The sequence below is a fragment of the Loxodonta africana genome, chromosome 13 (assembly GCF_030014295.1).
Source record: "Loxodonta africana isolate mLoxAfr1 chromosome 13, mLoxAfr1.hap2, whole genome shotgun sequence".
Lineage (NCBI taxonomy): Eukaryota > Metazoa > Chordata > Mammalia > Proboscidea > Elephantidae > Loxodonta > Loxodonta africana.
In genome coordinates, this window is record NC_087354.1 from 69,095,338 (window position 1) to 69,104,204 (window position 8,867).

General features: G+C 44.5%; 1 pseudogene; it reads right to left on the minus strand.

The window, feature by feature from the left end:
- Positions 1 to 7,518: 7,518 nt before the first annotated feature.
- LOC100654154 (putative monooxygenase p33MONOX) lies at positions 7,519 to 8,068 on the minus strand (annotated as a pseudogene).
- Positions 8,069 to 8,867: the final 799 nt, after the last annotated feature.

The following is an 8,867-nucleotide window of genomic DNA, read 5'->3' on the forward strand; positions in this document are numbered from 1 at the left end:
TTATTGGGTTTTTTGTTGTTTGTTTTCGAATTTTTTTAGTATCAAAATCTATTCAAGTGGAATCTCACATGAACACCCAGTATACAAAAAGCTTTGGTAAAATAGAAGTTCCTCTGGAAAAATGGGGACAGGGCCTCACCTCTGACACCATCCTCCGTAGAACCTTTGGGCTCTTCTGATCCCTGTTTGTAAGCAGCACTGCCCGGCCCTGACATTTTATGATGCAGCAGGCAGGAAACCAACATCTCCCCCAAATACTCTCCTGCTAGAGTTTCCAGCTACTTCCTCGGAGGCTGTTTTCCAGCATCTTTTGGTCCTGATGTGCTTGAGACTCATCTAGGACATGTCACACAGGTGGACACACCTGCCTAGCCATCCATCACGGTTGTCATGTCCTGGGTCCACAGCCCAACCTATAGATGCTTATGAGTTCCAGGTACTGTTTTTCTCTCTCAAAAGGCGACCACCACCGCAGGTTGCCCCCTAGTCTAACACGAGCAACAGGCAGAACCAGAGCAGCCAAGGTCACTTTGACATCCCCTAAGCATCCTGAGGCACAGCACAGGGAGGGGACACTTGCCCTAGCCAGTTGGGTCTGGACCCCACCTAAAGCACAGCGGGCAAAGCTGGGGTCCTGCTTGCTGATGGGGATGCTGGGAAGTGAGGACCAGTTGGCCAGCTTCCTGGGGATGATGCCGATGTTGTTTCCGTGTGGGCTCTGCCCAGTAGGCACAGACAGGGTCACAGAGAGGAAAGAGGTCTTCATCAAAGCTCTCCAGGAGCCCAGGCTTCGGGCAGTGAGCTCCCTCTCCTGCTCTGGCTCTTTCTCCCTCCAAAACCACTCCATCTCCTTCATCTGCTTCAGCTGCATCTTCTCCTGGGCAGAGTCAGAGATGGCGACTTGGATCTTGGTGCTGCTCTCCTTCCGGTCCTCATCTTTTTGCAAAGGGTGGGCTTCTTTGATGTGGCTAAAGGAGATGGCTTTCAGTGTAGGTACAGACTGAGATGAAGACAGAGCAGGCTTCTGACCGGCCGCAGACCGATCTCTGACCACTGGGGTTGAAAGCCTTAGCTCTTGTGCGTGGGGCCCTCAGACCTGTGAGGATATCCTAAGGGTTTGGGAAGGGAGTAGGGCTCACCAGAGGAGGTCCCAGCAGGCAGCCCGGCCTTGGAAATGGGCGGGATCACAATGCCCTCCAGTGACTTCGGCATCTTCTCATCACTGCAGTGCAGGTATCGTGGAAAAATCCGCACCTCCTGGGCACCGGGTCTCAGCTCCTGGGGACCCTGGCCACTTCCAGTTGGGTCTAGGACCTTCTCCTTGGCTCAGCCAGCCTCAGGGGTAGTGGGGATGCTCTGGATGGGCGGCATTGGCCTGGGCACCCTCAGCAGTCTCTGAGAGAGGACATCATCAGGGGGTGATGTTCCTCACAGGAGCTCTTTTGAGGAAAAAAAATGTTTTTAAATGCATTACAAAGGAAACCAGTTATTTTAAAATACAATTTTAAAATATTTTTTAAAAAGTAATTTGTAAAATACATACTGGTTCATTAACGTATTCAATAGCAAGATCTAGGAACAGATCTAATAACTACTATAATTTCAAAGTAGCAATGAGTGTAAATGGTATTTTGAGATATCTGTAACCCTGTAATGTAATATTAATATATCTGTGATTTCTCTTGGTGAGAGAGATATCGTTAACATTAATACGATTTGTAGACTATATTAATAATTGAAGAAATGCCAAATTTCAGTTTGAAGTTAACCAAAGATTTTTTTTCATCTAAGTTCATGGACACTCGCACCTCTGAATTAAGAAATCAGGGCTATGGAGCAATAGAAGAAGAAGGAGAATCAAGAACAGGAGGAGGAAATGGAAGGTATGGCTAATTGCCTCAGTGAACAGCTACCTCCTTTGCCAGGAGACCAGAAGGACTGGATGATGGTCAGCTACCGCTGCTCAACACTTTAATCAAAGATTCTACAGCAGAATCCTGACCAAAAGGTGGAAAATGTAAAACCGAATTTCAATTTCTCATGGACTCCAGACTTTCTGGAGCAAAGAACGTTGAATGAACCCCTGAAACTATTGCCCTGAGGTAATCTTTAAAACTTAAACCAGAAATATCCCCTGAAATCTTCTTAAGCCAAACAATAGTTTAGCTTACTAGTAAAAAATGTCTACCTTGAGCATTGCTCTTTTAAGAACTATCTTTATGGGATCAAAGTGACAACAGCAACTCAGAAGATTAGATAGGAACCTTAGCTGGCAGTGAATTCATGTTAATGAGAGAGGAAAAACTCAGAAAAAGAGGGTGAGAATGGTCATACAACTCAAAGAATGTAATCAATGTCACCGAATTGTACTTGTAGAAACTGTTGAGTAGGTGTATGTTTTGCTGTGTATATCCTCAACAAAAACAACAACAAAGTAAGTAAATTATTTTAAAAAGAAATTAAGGCTAATTATAAATTAGATGAGTTACTCATAGCCAAATCTTTTAAAATGCCAAATTATTTTTTTTTTTTTAATTAATTCTGTCAAAAAATGCTTAGAGAAAAAACTTCCCCTCGGTTAATATGTGATATATTCATTGTAATACTAACGGCCTGATGTGAGGCAAAACCCAAAAACCCAATCTGTTGCCATCAAGTTGATTCCAGCTCACAGTGACCCTTTAGGACAGCGTAGAACTGCCGCATAGGGTTTCCCAGGCTGTAAATCTTTACAGAAGCAGACTGCCACATTCTTCTCTCCCAGACTAGCTGGTGGGTTCAAGCGCTTAGCCACTGTACCACCAGGGCTCCCGATGTTATAATAGCCCTGCTTAAACCTCATAACATCAATCAATGAACAAAGAAATATTTATTGCCTAAAATAATAATTGCCTAAAATAATAACTCTGTTTGATTTAGGGAATATTTGTTGAGCAGCTACTATGTACCCCAGACTATTCTGGGAGTTTTAGGAAACAGACAAAAAATGAATGAATGTGTATCATTTCTTTGTATAGCATTTTTTAAATGCTCAAAACATTTCTACACATATCCTTCGTTTGAGCCTAATTACAACACTGAGAAGTAAGCAAAGCAGAGGCTGAGATTTATTCATTATTTCTATACTCCTGCAATACACAGCATTCCTAGCACATGGTAGGTTCTCAACAAATGCAGACATCCTGCTTCTCTCTTTTGCTCTGGGCAAGCCCCTGAATTAGGGTTGCCAGATAAAACACAGAAGGCTCAGTTGAATTTGATATTTGAATTTCAGATAAACAAAGAATGATTTTTAGAACAAGTATGTTCCATACAATATTCAGAACATACTTACACCAAAAAGTATTTGTTGTTTATCTGAAATTTAAATTTAACTGGGGACCTTATATTTTTATTTGCTAAATCTGGCAAGCCTACCCTGAATTTCTCTGCCAGAGAGCTTTCTCTGGCTGCAGAACTCCAGCATAGGGAGGGGCAGGCCAGAAGGGTTAATGCCTCTGGGAGCAGCCCTCAATGAATGGCGGGTGGAATTTGGTGGGTGTGTTAGTGTCTTAGGGCAGCCTTAAAAAGGTATTCCAAACTGGGTTGCTTAAAACAGAAGAAATGTATTGCCTCACATTTCTGAAAGCTAGAAGTCCAAAATCAAAGTGTCCATCAGCCTCTAGGGGAAGATCCTTCCTGGCCTCTTCCAGCATTCCTTAATATGGCATCACTCCAATCTCTACCTCAGTGGTCCTGTGGTGTTCTTCCCTGTGTGTCTTCTGTGTCTCTTCCCTTGTTTTTATAAGGACACCAGTTAGATTAGGTTAGGGCCCACTCTACTCCAGTATGATGTCCTGTTAACTGATGACATCTTCAAAGACCTTATTTCCAAAACAAGGTCTTGTTCACAGTTATCAGATGGAGGACTTTAACATATCTTTGGGGAGACATGATTCAACCTGTAATAGTGGAAAAAAGCACCAACTTCCTGGCTATCTACGGTAATTCTGCACGTGTTCTACAGAGTCTTCCAGACATTCCCAAGTCCACTGGGAACCCAGTTGCCCACAGTGGTAACCTGCGCATCAATGTACCCTACGCTTGCGTCCTTCCCTTCCCTATCTCACCTTCCCACTCCCCTAACTTTACTTCTTGGAATCATCTCTGAAACAAATTTTTACACTTAAATTCTTGTCTCAGAATCTGCTTCTGAGGAAACTCAAACTAAAATAAATGTTTAATTGAACCCTTGTTTTCAGAGATGCAGGGAGTATGTTATTGCTGATGGGCACAGAGATGGATGGTGGGGTCTTCTTTCCCTTATCCTACACTGCCTCTGACTGCCAATCATTATGTTCCTGTCCTGCACCAGCTGCTGAGAGTCCCTTTACATGTATCTTGGCTAATCCTTTCAGCCACCCTGTATGGTAGGGATTGTTATCTTTATACCACAAATGTAGAAATTGACTCTGAGAGGTTGTCCAAGGCCACTGGAAAAAAAAAAAAAAAATTGCCATTGAGTCGATTCCAACCCATAGTGATCTATATGGAAAATACCATTTGGCTCCAAGGCCTCCACTCTGCATCCTACAACACCCTGGTTCCCTGAATCCCACAGAGTATACGAAGGAGGTTAAAACATGACTGTTTCTCACCAGGGCTTTAAAGTGAATTTAGAACACATAACATTTATACACAAAAAGATAACGAGCAACACTGCAGAGCAGATGAAGTGTATAATAGGTAGCCCACGGATCCTGCAGGAATCAGAAGAGAGGTAACGATGGACCGGGAAGAGTCTAAGTGGATTAGATGAAACTTCAAGACGAGGGAAGAGAGTTCTCGGGGAGAAGGATGGCATGAGCACAGTGCAGAAGCTGGACAGTGTATGTGTACTGTGATTGTAAACAAGCACACGGGCTTGAGGGCAGGACTCCTGTAGGGACAAGACCATATTGTGGAGGCCTGGTGTTATGGACAGAATTATGTCCCAAAATATGTGTTGAAGTCACAGCCCCTCCCCCAACCCTGTTTGGAAATAGGGGTTTTCTTTTGTTATGTTAATGGGGTCATACCAGAGTAGAGTGAGTCCTAAACCTAATCATTTCTGAGTTATAAAAGAACAGAATGGACAAAAAGACAAACATCAGGAAGACAGATGCCTGTGAGGACCCTTCTATAAGCAAAGCAACAACAGGGACTGTGGGAGCTACCAGGAACTAGAAGAGAGGCCCACAGGAGGAATCAACACAGACAAGACCCTGACTTGGTCTTTTACCCTCTAGAGCTTTGAGAAAATAAATTACTGTTCTTTAAAGCCACCCACATGAGGTATTTTTTGTTATGGTAGCACCAGGTAATTAAGACACCTGGGAATGCCAGGTAACAAGTATGGAGTTTACCCAAATAGTGATGTGGAACAAATGAAGGTTGTTAAAAGGAGAAGATTGACATGATCAAAATAAGGTTGCATCGGATTCATTCTGGCAGTGCAGACAGGATGGCTTGTAGCAGAGATTGGCTAACAGACTTTCTGACAGTCTACCAAAAAAAAAACACTCATTGCTGTTGGGTCAATTCCAACTCATAATGACCCTATAGGACAGAGTAGAACTGCCCCATAGGGTTTCCAAGGAGTGGCTAATGGATTAGAACTGCTGACCTTTTGGTTAGCAGCAGTAGTTCTTAACCACTGTACCATCAGGGCTCCTGACAGTAATAAAGATCTGACCAAAAATAACTGACAGGAAGGTGTCGATCACATTACAAAGAAAGAAAAAAACCAAATCCGTTGCCATCAAGTCAATTCTGACTCATAGCGACCCTATAGGACAGAGTAGAACTGCCCCATAGGGCTTCCAAGGAGAGCCTGGTGGATTCAAACTACTGACCTTTATGGTTAGCTCTGAACCACTCACTGCGCCACCAGGGCTCCCCATTACCAAGGAGGAGCTGTCAACTCTGTGTCACTGGGGGGTCATAGAGAAGAAAGGATAAAGACAGCTCCTTTCCTGAACCAGAGTAATGGGAGAAATGGCACCAGGGACTAGAAACTGTAAGAAGATGAGGAAAATAACTCTTTTAGGGTATTATCATTTCTCTAAAACTATGCCCTAAGGAGATTTGCTGAATGATCCAGAATTGTGTGTATTTTCCCACTTGCTACGCGAAAGCAACTTAAATCTGTAGGTGAGGCATTCTCCTCTCCACCCTCCCCACCCCCGACCTTCACCAGCTCCTAAGACCATGATCACGGCATCTGTTGTTTCTGCCTGCTCATCATCGACCTTCCTCCTTCCTCCATTAACAGCATCTGTCTTTCCTACAGAGATCTCATTTCATGCAGTACAGGTGGGGCTGACCCTGTCCCATGTGCCCACACACAACACCCCACCCCTATACCCCAGCCAAAGAAATGGGCACATAGCCCAGACCTGGCCCAATTCCCTCTTACAGTGGAGTGGCTCTGGAATAAGCATGTGGCTGAAGCCAATCACTCTCCATGGAATTTTTCCTGGGAAATAACAGGAAGCATGTCTTCCTGCTACAATTAGTGTTCATAGTAGGAGCTAAGGGTTAGAAATTAAGGACTAAGGGTTAAAGATCAAAGGGTGAGATGAAGGCTAGGAAAGAGAGTGACTACGATGAGAGAAGCAGAGTCCTAGTGAAATCATTTGAACCCTGGGTCTGGCCATATCTGAAGCTAGCTGAACTTCCAAGCTTTCCACCTGTATCATCGAAATCTCTCTCTCTTTTTTTTTTTTCTTTAAGGAAACAGCATTAGATTTCTATCACTTGTTGCCAAAAAAGTTTTTGTTTTTGTTTTTGTTTTTGTTTTTTGGTTTTTGAGAAAGTAATGAAGATTTTTAGTATCAAAACAAGAAATACAAGCATAATAGAAGATACAAAAAAAAGTAATTGTTCTGATAATTCTAGACTCCAGGGTCTGTCTATGGAAAGGCCAGCTCCTCATGTAGATAAGATAATATTCAAATAAAAAACAGCAGGTATTTGAGACAGCATTCAAGACCACGACTGGATATGTACATGTGGGAGAAATAAAAAGGCAGTTTCCCTATTCCCTTTCCTCAGTAAGTCATATGTGTATATAAAGGTACGAGGCTCGTTTTGGGGTGGTGCAAATGGTTAGCATTCTCAGCTGCTAACCAAAAGGTTGGAAGTTTGAGTCCATCCAAAGGCACTTCGGAGGAAAAGCCTGGCAGTCTACTTCTGGAAGTCAGCCACTGAAAACCTTATGGAGCACAGATCTACTCTATAGGTTAGATTGCCCACCAATGCACCTCATACACAGCCACCACCCACCTGGCAGTAGAGGCTTGCATGTTGATAATGATGCTGGACGGATTTCAGTGGAGCTTCCAGGCTGAGACTGACCGGGAAGAATAGTCTGGTGATTTACTTGTGAAATCAGCCAGTGAAAACCCTGTGGATCACAACAGTCTGATAGGCAGCCAATTGCGGGCATGGCATAGGACCAGGCAGCATTTGTTCTTTTATGCATAGGATCACCATGAGTCAGGGGCTAACAACGACAAATGGTAACAAAGCTGTTTAAGAGCCAGAAGTGATCTAGCCTCTAGGTTTCCGCTTAGGGGGAGAGTAGGAGGGTGCTGCTTGGGGTAGATGGGGCTGACGTGGGCTATTTCTCATCTCTTGTTCTCTTTCTACTCTGCAGCTTCAGTTTGTGGAACGTTTCTTTCACTCTAAGGTACTTGGTCTGCTTGGTGGTAAGACTTTTGTGGGATGTAGCCATCCTGTCTCAGCCCTGCCTATTGCTCAAAATACTGAATGCTCTTCTGGTCTATCTTTGATCAGGGAATTCATGATGACATGGGTGTCTCTAGCCTTTGCCACCAGGACTTTGCCATACTGTCGGTGGCTGATGACAGGGTCATGACAGGGGAGGATACACTGGCTTCTCCTTCCTCCACCTTCAAGAGGCGCTTATACTTGTGCTCTGGGGAATGATGTCCATGTCTGATAGAGGAGGAATCATTGGCGTGGGGCCTTCAAGGGCTTTCTCACAGCTGAATGCCTGTTGGTTCATCCCGATAGGCCGTGACATTATGCCTAGAGGCCCACCAGGCTCAAGAGCAGGCACTTCCGGTGTCTCCAAGCCATGGAAAGACTGGGATCTAGGTGCTAAAGAGGCTCAAGGAGGTCTTCCCCAGGTGCTTGGCGCAGTCAGACCCAAGCCATGGCACGGAAGGCGCTGAGCCAATGGGGACAACAAGGCAAGCACTGGGGACACGACCCACAACCACTGGCTCCCAAAAAAGTTTTATATACCTAATTTTACTAGCATTTGATTCGGACATGTCCCGCCTGTGCCAACAGCCGACACAACATTAAAAATTGCTTTAGGGGGGCGGGGCCAAGATGGCGGACTAGGTGGATGCTACCTCGGATCCCTCTTGCAACAAAGACTCGGAAAAACAAGTGAATCAATCACATACACAACCATCTACGAACCCTGAACAACAAACACAGATTTAGAGATGGAAAACGAACAAATATGGGGAAGCAGCGATTGTTTTCGGAGCCTGGAGCCAGCGTCCCAGTCAGGCGGCTTCATGAACATTGCAATTTCCTGAGCCAGAGGGAGAACGGCTCTGGCTCAGGCTCCGCGGCGGCTTTGCTTCCCCCCCCCCCCCCTTTATTTTTCTTTTGGTCTTTTCCTAACCCACTCTTCCGGCCTGGGAGAAGGAACCACAAAAAACCCAGGAACCAAAAATCCACCCCTAATTGGACTAAAAACAGAGAACCAGCTACAGCCAAGCATATATGATCCAAATCTCAGACTTTCATCCTTACAGGGAACAAGGTGGCAGTTATAATCCAGAGGCAATTCTGATAGGGATCTG